The sequence below is a fragment of the Panulirus ornatus genome, chromosome 20 (assembly GCF_036320965.1).
Source record: "Panulirus ornatus isolate Po-2019 chromosome 20, ASM3632096v1, whole genome shotgun sequence".
Taxonomy (NCBI): Eukaryota; Metazoa; Arthropoda; class Malacostraca; order Decapoda; family Palinuridae; genus Panulirus; species Panulirus ornatus.
Window position 1 is genome coordinate 8898289 of NC_092243.1, and position 13695 is coordinate 8911983.

The 13695-nt window shown below is 43.7% G+C and overlaps 1 protein-coding gene and 1 long non-coding RNA gene across 2 annotated transcripts in view; one reads left to right on the plus strand and one right to left on the minus strand.

Annotated features, from left to right (window-relative positions):
* Positions 1 to 8566, minus strand: part of LOC139755904 (uncharacterized) — a 39442-nt gene extending 30876 nt beyond the window's left edge. Inside the window, exon 1 of the mRNA XM_071674632.1 lies at positions 8309 to 8566. The gene's annotated coding sequence lies outside the window, so the exon portion shown is untranslated. The remainder of the gene's footprint in view (positions 1 to 8308) is intronic.
* The window catches only part of LOC139755907 (uncharacterized), a 90463-nt gene that overhangs the window by 49477 nt on the left and 27291 nt on the right, over positions 1 to 13695 (plus strand). The gene's annotated exons all lie outside the window — the stretch shown is intronic.

A 13695-nucleotide genomic window follows, 5' to 3' on the forward strand; every position in this document is an offset into this window, starting at 1 on the left:
TCGTGCTTGAGGGTCGTACGGCCTTCCTCAAGACATGGAGGGAATATGCGGCGCACAAATTGATCGCAAAAGACGGAGATAAAATAATTGACATAGTCGTTGGTGTCATGGCACGACTGGTGGTGGAGGAGGGGACGTGTGTGTGGTAAATGACACTAACAATTGTGTCATACGAGAATCGACGGCATGACACCGGAGGAAAATAGTGACACTGAGTAGCACGGGTGTATGACGTGAGAGAAAACGGGAGACGTGACACCAAGAGTGAGTAATATGACACGGGAATAAGTGACATGACACAGGTAGTGGGCTCTATAGCACAGGAGGTGGGGCAGAGATGACCGGAAATGTAATGGATGAAATATATCCACAGAATCACTATCATTTGGAATCACTTGTCATATACGATGGTGATCACCTTGGATCACCATCACCTGGGGTCACTATCATCTTCGATCACTATCGTTTTGGGGGTCACTATCATCTTCGATCACTATCGTTTTGGAGGTCACTATCATCTTCGATCACTATCGTTTTAGGGGGCACTATCACCTTCGATCACTATCGTTTTGGGGGTCACTATCATCTTCGATCACTATCGTCTGGGATTTTCATCACCATCATCTGGGATCACCCTCATATGGGTTCACCCTCATCTGGGATCACAATCGTCTGGGACTAGTCCCATCTGTCATCACTATCATCTGTCATCACTATCATCTGTCATCACTATCATCTGGGGATCACAATCAATCATTCCGACGTCACTATCACTCAGCTAGGAGCACTATCATCGATCAAAAAATCACCTTCACTCGCCTTGTCATCGTACAATGGGAATCACTTTCACACCATAATCATTTCCCAGCAGGATCACCTTCCCTTTGATGATCACTTTCAACCATGATCACTTTCAACCATGATCACTTTCAACCATGATCACTTTCGCTCTGGCGCAAGACACGAAATTGGGCATATGACACAAGGCTGTGGCACGGCTAAGGCATGACACTGTGGCTAAGGGGATAATGGGGAATGGTTTAGGGGTTATATGACACAGGCAGTGGGTGATGTGTCATGGTAAGATTCTATATGACACACAGGGTAGTGGGAGATAGTGTCATATGACAGTTGACATGTTGTGATATACAAGAGACAAGGGACAGGTAGTGGGGATATGTGGCACAAGGAGTAAGGACGTGACACGGGGAATGGGATATGACACGGGTAGTAGGGGATATGACACGGGTAGTAGGGGATATGACACGGGTAGTGGGGGATATGACACGGGTAGTGGGGGATATGACTCTGGCAATGGAAGATGAATAGATTAGTGAATATATGACACAGGGAGTGATGGCAGGGGGCTGGTGGATTAACGCACAAGGAGTGGGGGGGGGGGGCAGACATTGCACTCCAATCAGTAGGAACTGAAGAGGAGGGACAGGAGAGCCATGGGGTCAAGACTGACCGGCGGAAATGTTAGTTGTGTGATCCGAGAAGACACACACACACACACACACACACACACACACACACACACACACACACACAACACACACACACACACAATTTGCAAGATGGAATAAGTTGAAAAATATTCATTTCGTCAACTAAACAGGATGGAGGTTCTTGTTGTCCAAACATAAACCAACATCCACATGACAGAGAAACGATACTTTATTTTCTTTGGATCAATTTAGTGTTACCAACATCTTGAAATGCCACCTCGGAGTTGAAGAAGGTGGAGGAAATACTCATTTCATCTTTATAATCTATATGAAAAAAATATATGGTATTTCCTCCCTCAAGACATAATTTCGAAATGGTCTCGTTGTTGACTTTAAAAGATCCCGTGACCTACAGAGGATACTATACATTAAGACGTGGAACAGTGCAGTCGACTGATGGGGGATGGGAAAATGGAAGAGATAAATAAATGAGGAAGGGTTAACTGAGGGGGGAGATTATCATGAAGAAAAAACATGGGAGGTCCCTCCCTCTTGCTGTTAGGGAGAGAGAGAGAGAGGGAGGGTGAGATGAGGTGGGGTGGTGGGTGTGGGTGTGTGTGTGTGTGTGTGGAGATGGGGTCGGACGCGTGGAGGGAGGGGTTCTGTTATCTTGTCCGTATCCGACCATCCGTTCGAGTGAATCACTACGCAAGCTGCTTAATCGGAATTTATGCGTTACGGAAATGTTTGGGGAAACCTGGTTATCTTAGGGCGGTGGTCCATCCTCCCTCCCAAGGCTGTTGATGTTTCTGGTATGAAAATGACCCGTTTGCTGCCGCCGCTGCTGCTGCTGCTGCTCCCCTGTGTGTGTGTGGATGTGTATGTGTGTGTGGGCGTGTGGATGTGTGTGTGTGTGTGTGTGTGGGTGTGTGGGTGTGTGGATGTGTGTGTGTGTGTGTGGGTGTGTGGATGTGTGCGTGTGTGTGGGGTGTGTGTGTGTGTGTGTGTGTGTGCCGCACTACCCCCCACACACACACACTGGGCCAAGAGAAAGTAAAGGAAGTCCTCCATAGTCCATCGGCGTTTCAGTGGTACCTCGTGCTGAATCACCGGACATACGGTGGGTTCCTCTGTAGATATGGTTCACTTCATCCCACCCCATTAAAACACACTGATGGATATATGGCCGAGCTAAGCTGGAAATATATGTGTTTTCATTTGGATCAGTGGCCGCGAGGCGAGGAGAGAGTGTGAGATGGGGGTTGGAGAGGTGGCATGTATGGAGTGAGATGGGGGTTGGAGAGGTGGTGTCTATGGCGTGAGATGGAGAGGCGGTGTCTATGGAGTAAGATGGGGATGGAGACGTGGTGTGTCTACTGACGAAGGAGACGACTGCATGACGGGGACCATAGGTAAGGAAAGAGCGGAATGAGAGACTTGATGAGTAGTAATATCCTACCAGACATCTTGACACTATATCCAGAGACTTAATGAGTAGTAATATCCTACCAGACATCCTGACACTATATCCAGAGACTTAATGAGTGGTAATATCTTTGAAGACATCCAGACACTATATCCAAACGTCACCAGTGCCCTTACGTAGATAAGCACTTGATGTAAACATGCCCAGTACAGGCACGTTCTATAACTACAGTGTCCAGTGTGTAATGTACCTTGACCTCCTTTGCATTACGGCATGCCAAGTGCCAATACATTCTGTAACTGTATCCCCAACATATCACTATAATTGTTAACGACTGTAAGTTACGGTGCCTCCTGTTTTAGATACATACTTCAGTGTGTAGAGGTAACTAGCTTGTGTATACACTGTAACTGTAATGTTAACAAAGGTGTTCTTTATAAGTCAAGACAAGAAGTATGTCGAAACTAAAAGGTCTTCCGGGGCAAGTTGACCGAGTTGGAGAGAGAGGGTGACGTGTGTGTGTGTGTGTGTGTGTGTGTGTGTGTGTGTGTGTTTTGGGGGGGAGGAGGAGGGGTAGGAGAGGAAAAGCCATCACAACACTACGTATCTTTACAAGATAAGACTTATCACAGGAAGTGGATCCGAGAATTTCCTCAAGCTATATGAGGGAGGGAGGGAGGGAGAGCACGGGGGGAGGGAAGAGAGAGAGAGAGAGAGAGAGAGAGAGAGAGAGAGAGAGAGAGAGAGAGAGAGAGAGAGAGAGAGAGAGAGAGAATATTTGAGATAAGCGTTGGTAGGGAATATGTTGTCTCGTCTGAGAATTGGGAATGCGTTCGTACGTTCAAGGGCTCCACTGACCCGGACGGAGGAGGAACATGATATAACAGAAAGTTGCGTCATGTTCGTCTGTATCATGTTCGTCTGTATCATGTTCGTCTGTATCATGTTCGTCTGTATCATGTTCTTCTGTATCATGTTCTTCTGTATCATGTTCGTTTGTATGTTCTTCTGTATCATTTTCTTCTGTATCATGTTTTTCAGTATTATGTTCGTGTGCATCATGTTCTTCTGTATCATGCTCGTCTGTATCATGTTCGTTTGTATGTTCTTCTCTATCATGTTCTACTGTATCATGTTCGTCTACATCATGTTCTTTTGTATCATGTTCTTCTGTATCATGCTCGTCTGTATCATGTTCGTCTGTATCATGTTCTTCTGTATCATACTCTTTTGTATTATGTTCTGTATGTCTTGTATCGTGCTCTTTTGTATTATGTTCTGTATCATGCTCTTCTGTATCATGTTCGTCTGTATCATGTTCTTCTGTATCATGTTCTTCATCCGGGTCAACGGAGCCGCTGAATGTATTGACCCATTCCTTTTGACCAGCTCACAACAGTAGCTCTACATGTGGGGATTCTGTTGACTTGTAGAAATTACTAGCAGGTCTGTAGCTCCGTCTACAGCCTCTGGTATGTCTTTGTGAGACACAGATACTACAGTGTTGCATATATATATATATATATATATATATATATATATATATATATATATATATATATATATATATATACACAGATGATCATTGGATAGATAGACAGACAGATAGATAGAAAGAGAGAGAGAGAGAGAGAGAGAGAGAGAGAGAGAGAGAGAGAGAGAGAGAGACCTTCAGATACTGTTCGTTCGTTCGTTCGTTGTAGCCATCACGCACCCACACCCGCCGTCTTCTTCAAATTTCACTGCCCTGTAGTGAGAATTTATTGATCTTTGAGATAGTTAATCCCTCACCCAACATCCAGTTATCAGAACCCTCTGCGTCTGGTGTATGATTACAAGTTATTTAGGTTGTCAGTAATTCTTATTCTTTTTTTATTCCGTGTGTGTGTGTGTGTGTGTGTGTGTGTGTGTGTGTGTGTGTGTGTGTGTGTGTGTTCGTGTGTGTAGAAAGTTCCACTCGAGGACAAAAGTTCCCAATCGAAGTCACGACGTAAATGAGACATAGGAAAAGGGCTTGAGACATAGGGAAGTCAAAAAGAAGAGAAGACGAAGAAGAATAAGAATATCCCTTGTAATCGCATTTTCTTTCCCTCTCCATTGGCGAGACCATTTCAAAAATCTATTACTATAATTCCAAGTCTCAAAGAAAATTTCATTTTGTCTCACCATACAAATGGTGACGCAAGGAGGTGATTCTCATTATAAATGCTGCACGCTTTTGTGGATTCTCCAATTGTCTTCGTGTAGAACAGGTTCTAGATCCAATACCAGCTATACTTTCAGGGTTAGATTATCTTTCCTATGACTTGGAATCGATATAGACTCATTCTAGGCATCTATCTGTGCCTTAGACTCTCTATATAGCTAATCATGGCATCTATCTATGCCTTAGGCTCTCCATATGATTATTCTAACCATCTATCTGTGCCTTAGGTTCTGTACAAAGTCATTCTAGCCATTTGGGTGGGACATACAGTCTTTAAATACATCTATCCAGCACGCCGTCTTTACCTATCCTGCAAGGTGTGACCGACCCCTGTCCTCAAACATGGCTAATAACTATCCACTGGTGACATTTCTCTTATCTACACAATTGTTTTCTGTCTGTCTCACCTCTTCTCTGGGGCCCCTAACAATTACTAGGGTCTCTCATGTGTCCTGAGGTCTCCCGTGTGTCTTGGGGTCTTCCTCTGTATGGTGTCTCTTATTGTGTCTAGGGGTCTCTTACTTTGTCTAGGATCTGCCACTGTGTCTGGACTGCCATCTGTCCTATGTTATGGGGTCTCCCACACTGTGTCTGTCTTCTTCTCTCGTGTCTGGGTCCTGTCTCCCTATCTCTTTTATTCTTTATGATTTTTCTCTTCGTACATATGTATAACAATCTGATCATTCTTCTTTGCATTCTTCCTTTGCTTTACTATCCACTTTCAGTCTAAATACATAAGATATTTAGTGTAATCTCACTGTCCCGTTGCAGATAACCTTGTCAGAGACCATTGGGTCTTCTGATATCTATTAGTCCCAAAAAAGACCATCAGGATATCTGTTATCTGGCCTTCCCATGTACTCCAATTTATTCCTCCTCTCCCCCTATACCCAGGCACATCTCGGCATCAACTCTTCACTTACACATACGCTCTTTGCTCTGCGTGTGGGTGTGTGTGTGTGTGTGTGTGTGTGTGTGTGGCTACCAAGTACTCAAATGCCAGGCCATCGTACCCATTGCTAGCATCGTCGTACCATAGAGCAATGCCGTCGTGCTCTAGGATCGTACCTTTATGCTCTAGGGTAGAGTGCCGCACTGCTCAAGGATCGTACCGCCGTGCTCAAACGTCGTACCATCGTCCACAAGGGTCATCCTGTCGTGCTCAAGGAATCAGAGATGTACGGACTTCTAAACACAAAAGGCGCGCCACTCAGAACTCAGAGTCCCAGTTATAAATCCTTCAATCTCGAGAGTCATTCGACGTTCCTCGTCAGGATCCACGTGGGACGATCCCAGTGCGAAGTGTGAGCTCGTAGTTCTGAGGAGGAAGAGGAGGAGGAGGAGGAGGAGGAGTTGATTGTAAAGTAATTACTGATATACCTTTAGGGACTTAGTCTTTCTCGTAATGACGGTTCCAATGACCCATTTCGAGTTCTTGAAAGCAAATAGTAGTCGTAATTGTAGATCCAAGTGACCAGAAATAAGATTATAAAGATCTGTCTCGACTATAGGCAATAGAGAGAAAGGCTTTTGGAGTTTGGCAAGCATTCCTTTTTTTTTAGAGGTTTCTTGGAAGTGTTGTCTGGAGGTACCGGTCAGCGTTGGTAAGCTGAAGACCTTTGTAGTGGAGGAAGGTCCCTGGGGAATGCGATGACCAGCAGAAGGTTGGTTGGGATGAGAAAAGTAGATTAAGTAGCCTTCTTATTAAGGATAGTCCCATCCTCATTTACTATGCATTCAATGTGATTGAGTTTCATGAATCGTGTTTGAGACCAGCTATGAAATTTGTCCAGGTGTCCTTGGAAGTGTGTGTGTGTGTGTGTGTGTGTGTGTGTGTGTGTGTGTGTGTGTGTGTGTTCTTATCGTTACTGCTAATCTACTTTTTCCTTTTTTATTTCACTTCCATGAGAAGCCCTTCCTGCAGTTCTTACCCTGAGTCGTCGTAGGCCTGATATATTTCCCTCACCCAGATCAAACACCCCTGATATTGAGAACCATCTTACTTTATATAAAGGATTCAACCCTCCTTCGTACAGCTGTTTGTTATGAAAGAGGTCAGACCGTACTGGAGGCGTCCGGTTACTGGCAGAGTATGAGGTATTCAGGTTACCGGCAAGTGTGGAGGCGTCCGGTTATCGCCACATCTTAAAGCCAAGTGCTGGTCTCTTTCTATAGCTGTCCGGATACGATCTATCTATGCCAATGTACGAGAAGACTATGGGGTACCAAGGTCCTAAAGAAGAGAAAGGCATTTGCAGTAATTTCTAACTATTCTTCACGTCCTAACAACTTTCCAGTTTCGGACTAGCCATCCTTCTAATTCCTAACCCTAATTCTTCCTAATTCCAGCACCTAACCTCTTAATTCCAAAGGCCTCACCGAATTCCAGCACCTAATTCCTCAATGCCAGCACCTAACTTAATCTGACACCTGTTTTCCTAATTCTACTAACTGACCTAATTCCACCACCTACCATCCTAATTCCAGTAATTGATATCTTAACGAAAAAGACTAAATACCATCCTAACCTTACGTATCTTCCTAATTCTAAATCTAATACTTTTATTATGGCATTACTAAGTCTTCTTAGGCTATGCGTAGAAAGACACACACACACACACACACACACACACACACACTTATATATCTGCTAATGTTACGGACGGGACGTGGCTGAGGACCTGCTAAAACCAGACTCTTAACAGACGGTGACATAGTGCATTATTGCAGAGATATTCACAGACAAATACATTATCAGTTCAAGGGCAAATTCTGGTTATATTAGCAGAAGCGAAGATAATGCTTCCTTATACACCGTAATTGCAATCCCCGTCAGTATTCGTGTGATATATATATATATATATATATATATATATATATATATATATATATATATATATATATATATATATACAAGTTCTCCGTTTCCCGCGTTAGCCCTAAGAACAGACGAAAAAAGGCCGCGCTCGCTCACATCTATTCCGTAGCTGTCATGTGTAATGCATGAATACCACACACACACACACACATAGATAGATAGATAGATAGATAGATGGATAGATATACTAATTTCTTAAATCAGTTTCATACTATATAGTATTTCGTTGAACCTAAGGACGATGGCTGACTTTACGCATGGCCATGTCCCTTTCTGAAATTGACCATCACGAATACATACGTTCTATTCGCAAAATAGAAAAAAAAAAAATCGATGTTGCAACTCACCTGCAGGTTTTCAGACGCTGGTCACCGATAGATTATTTACTAGACTCTCCAGCAGGTAGCACACTGTTTGTAAGGAGGTCCCGTCCACTTGGGTCCAACGCTCCTCCTTTGGGGGTCGCACTTACGAGAGCCAGGTCTTACTCACTCAAGGTCCGGCCTTAAACTGATTAATCGTTGGCACTCTTCCTCAAGACATAGCATACTCCCTTTCCTAAAGCCACGGCTCCTCCCACCTCCCTCCGGAAGAGCCAATTGGGTGGGGCTTGTGGCACGAGTAGCCACTCACCAAGGTGCATACCAAGGTAGGGAGGCGGAGCTACAAGGCCCTAGTCTCCCGAGGTTAGTGGTGATTGGTCCCAGATCAGTGTGGCTGGAGGGTGATTGGCTGTCGTAACTTGAGGAGTGATTAGGGTGATTCAGATGGTTGACTTAAAGAACTCGTTTCGGCTTGGGTTTCAGTTTAAGCAACACGCTTTTGTCGTCTTGCAGCGGCGTTACTTCTTCATGAACTTACACAACACGTAGTGGGGTGGACCAGTCATCAATTTAGCTTTTGGACGAGTCTCTTGGAGTGAGAGAGGGAGAGAGAGGAAGCTGGCGGCCAAGAATGGCTGCCAAGTTTACAACGACAGCGACATATTATAGGGCGACATGTCGTCGTTAAGTAAGCTTTATTAACACCACCTCAGCCGCTGGGTAATTCACATGACGCGCCAGCCTATCACAGGGGCGTCCGCCTTGTGTGATATGGCGACGCAGGAGATGACGTTAACATGTTATTGCACATGTGTGTTCAGGTGGGTGGAGGGAGGAAGGGAGGTTAGTAATGGTAGAGGGAAGGTATGTCGTAAGTTTTATGTGCGTAATGTTTTTGAAATCTGAATAACTTTCAAATTTATAATTTTCTCTCCTTTTTTTTTCTATAAGAAGACCATCATCATCATGTCATTGAGCATCACACGACCCTAGTCTTCGACCTGACCTCAAAGGGTCAGGTTATCCCCGTCCCCTCCATCACACACACACACGCACCCACACACGCACACACAAAACAAACACGGGTCGTCATCCCTGTCCGCCTGACATAACAGGCTGCAGCTGCAATGTACGTGTACTAACTACGTGGGAAGAGCCGTTCCTGTAACCCCCTCTTCCTTACGAGTTATCTTAGGCTGGGGTGGGAGAGGGAGGGAGGGAACTTCCTGGGCCGCCACGGGCGTTTCCACCCCCCCCCCCCCCCCAGACACACCCAGAGGCCAGAAGCAGCCCCATCTGGTCAGGGCTTCTGTTGTATGATGGTGAAGTTACAACATCCTGGAATCGCTCGTGTGATAATTTCCTTCATAGTCAGTAAAGTCAACTTGTTTGCCTTTTCAACGGACATGGCCTGGACTGGAGGGTACTCTTTTACGCGTATCAAGTCGGCTGTTATGGAGGCAAAAAGTATTTTCCGTTGACCTACATAGATGCCTCGTCTTTATCAAAGTAGTTTCTGTTTTCATATTCATTTTCTTTTTCAGTTCTATCCTTATTTTGATAAGAGCGACACAGCCATACCTACCTCAGGGGAACGTATAGTGCGACTATATGGGTTTAAGTCGTCTTTCGTAAAAACAGTTTGTAATCTGAACCTCTAAAGACGCTCATCTTCTGGTTAATCCGCTCGTAACGGTGGCTATAGATGTCAAAACATATGTGTGTGCGTGTGTATGACATGATGGTGGTAATACTGATTATTTACTGACCTGATTTGAGCCGGAGGCTGAAGACGTAATGAGAAAATGTGTGACATAAATAATGAACAGAGGATGTTAAATAGCTTTTGAACATTTGATAGTCTACTGACTGTTGAGGGCAGATGTAGGGCTGTGTGTGTGTGTGTGTGTGTGTGTGTGTGTGTGTGTGTGTGTGTGTGTGTGTGTTTGTCCTGTAAGAGAACAGGTTGACACTGAGGTACTATGTCCTATCAACTTTTCAGAACATCACTGTCTAGGGAATTCTTCGTACAACGCAGCAACTCGCAAGGTAGCAAGCCCACTATAATGAAACACATTGCTGTTTACGATTCGTGTAATTTCCACCTGTTTGGAGTCTATCCAAACCACCCGTGAAGGTAGATAATCTAAAGAAATTCTAAAGAAAAACTCTATGATTGGTAAAACAAGTTTTAGGGATGGTGCCACACGCGTTGAAAAATTCCACTCCCTTATTGGTCACCAAAGAAATTACCACCCAAGTGCTATACACTGTGTAATGAGACCAGGTAATATAGTGAGAGATGCAAGTTGAGTATCGTCTTTCCATCAATGGGGTATCCCCAGACAGCTCCAACAACACACTCCTACAATCACTTCGGTGCCGAAGAGGATCGACGTGTCAGAAGCGGAGGGAAGCAGAGTGGGACGAGGAGGAGGAGGAGGAGGCTGGAAAGAAGACGGAAAAATGGAGTGGAAAAGAGGCACCTGTGGATCGAGGCCAGGCTGAACATTCACGTGTGGCGGGCATGGGAGGAGGAAGAACTGACTGGATGTCGTATATACAAGGGGCGAGTCGCTGTCACTGGGCTGGAAAAGCGCAAGCTTGTGGAGCGATGAAGGAGAACCATGGAATAGCCTTTGACAATGGTTGTGCGCAAGTGAAGCCGTTGCTTGTTGGTTCCTGAAGTTACCTCGCTCAGGCAGGAAGTGCAATTAAGTATGATACATATATTATTACAGGACTTCGCCTGCTTGAGGTTAAACTGCGAAACTTCTGACACGTCGATCCTCTTCGGCACCGAAGTAATTGTAGGAGTGTGTTGTTGACCAAGCTGCTTCATCATCAGGTGATACAACAGAGTACAGTTTCTTAAGAGAATTTTCGTTTCAGAGGAGTCCATCCTGTTCCTGCTACTGCGAGTAGCGCAGCCTTGGAGTTGCAGGAATCCCTGGTTCTGAGGTAACAAATATATTAATATTTGCTCAGTCTTCTCGCCTTACCGAGGTAGATTTTGGAGCTGATGCTTCAGGAAAACAGAATCTCGTTTTCTTCCTTCTTCCATTCCTACTTTCAAGAGCTAATACAGGAGGAGACTTCCAGTCCCTTACTCCCTCCCTTCTTCGTCGCCTTCTCCGATACTTTAGATGTTCATCGTCTCCTCCTGCAGATGGTAAACGCTGGCAAAGTCACCGTCGGGAGAAGCATATCATCGTCGCCGAACAGGAAAGAATGTAACAGCCTAGTCTTGAACATGTCCGCCTTAAAGGACCCCACCTTATTCTGTCGCGGCATGGAGCGCAGATGACATATCGGTGATGAATAAGTACGTTTATACAACGCCTTCACCCTCGTAGCGAATATCGGAACTACAATGTGAACCTATTAGTCAGAAAAGCCAATCTTCTTAGGCCAAGAGGGAGGGGCAAGAATCTTCAGTGCCAAGAATCCTTAACACAGTGAGAATCATCAAGTAAGACTAAGAATCTATCATGCACCGAATGCGTTCGAACCAGTGATTTGTGATAAAGAGAATCTGGAAACGAAGCATCGGTAATATAGCAAGAGTTTTCTCAAACCAAGAATTGGTAATATATTGGTAGCCTTTGAATATGATGTTAGTAATACAGCAAAACTCTCTAATATGGCGTAAATCATTAGGCCCGTTATGGGTTATGTGCAAAGGGCTTTCAAAGCTCCGATAATCAAATATATCTTAGGTTAATGCAATGGGAGTTGATTTCTCCAAGAATTGAGCCTTCTCTCAAGAAATGCATTGAGTCACTGCACACATCAGAGACAAACAACTTGGTATGCCAAATAAAGTTACACACTCACAGAGCGCAGGAAGCTGTGTCTGTATGCTCGCTGCTTCTCCGTGATATCGATGTTGCGAAGGATTTCGCTGGAGAATTGATTTTAGTAGTATGCTTGCAGTGCATAAGTAAAAAACCCGATTCGTTTACGCTTTCTTTGGGGAGGGTCGATTTCGATGTTCTCTTCATCTAGAAAAATTTTTTTTTTACTTTATTATCTTGAACATAATCAGTCATGAATTTTATTGAATATATTCTTCTGTTTTACTGTTTCGATTTTTTGCGTGTTGTATGATAAGAAAGCGTTAGATATAATAGAATTTGCTTTGTTATTTCTGTTTTGGGAGCACAGAAAGTTGCATATATATATATATATATATATATATATATATATATATATATATATGTGTGTGTGTGTGTGTGTGTGTGTGTGTGTGTGTGTGTGTATTAACGAGGAAAGTAAAACATGAGTAGATCCCAAGCGCACTTTTCATGGGGACTTTATCGTGTTAAATTTTCCCCTTGGTTATATGCATATACGAGATCACCTCACTTCTGTGACCTATACCCTAGGGAGATGAAGCTTGTCTTTAATGTGTTAATGTGTGGATACAAATATCCTGTGAAACGTTCAGCCCCTACAGCAAACACTGATTTCCAGAGCGTATTTCGGTGCTACATACATAGCAAAAACCCTTGGAAGCTTCTTTGATAGAATTGTCACTTTAAAAATTTTTGGAATATTTTAGACGTAAAATTGTTATGACCCACTTTCAGACAATTTGTCCACAGTATGAATGATAATTTATCTGTTGTTTTTCTTAATAGGATAATTTTTTCACAATTACAGTAAATTTCCAATAATCACAAATTATATATATATACATATATTTCTTTAAGCAAAAATCTATGAAATGTGAACCTTATCAAATGGGATGTTAAGCTTCTCGTATCACTCATCCACATATTCTAACTTCTAGAAGGAATTCAAGAGTCGATTTAACATAGGTAGCACAGATGACACACATCAACATACTGGGTTAGAGTATAGGAAAAAAAAGGAAAAGGACATCTTTACTAGGCTAGGTTAGAATAGGCTATGTTACGTTGAGAGGATGTCTCTATCCTGCTGGGGAATTAAGGGATGAACTGTACCTACTGCCATTTTGGGCCTTACTTCTTGCGAAGAGGACAGGTCCTCTCTCTCTCTCTCTCTCTCTCTCTCTCTCTCTCTCTCTCTCTCTCTCTCTCTCTCTCTCTCTCTCTCCCAAGGTTGACCCCACCCCCGTGACCCTGGACGCGCCCGGCTGTGTCTCACACACAGGCTGTTTCCTCTTCCTGTCTGGGTCATTACGGTCACCCCCTCACCCTCCCTTGATGTCACACCCTCGCCACCTGACCCTCTTGGGTATATATATATATATATATATATATATATATATATATATATATATATATATATATATATATATATATATGGGAAAAGATGACAATTGAGCGCGTGATCGAGTAAACTCCTTGTAATCCACGGTGAAATGAAACACAACCAGTTCCCAAGTGCACTTTCGTATAATGATCACATCATCAGGGCAGATA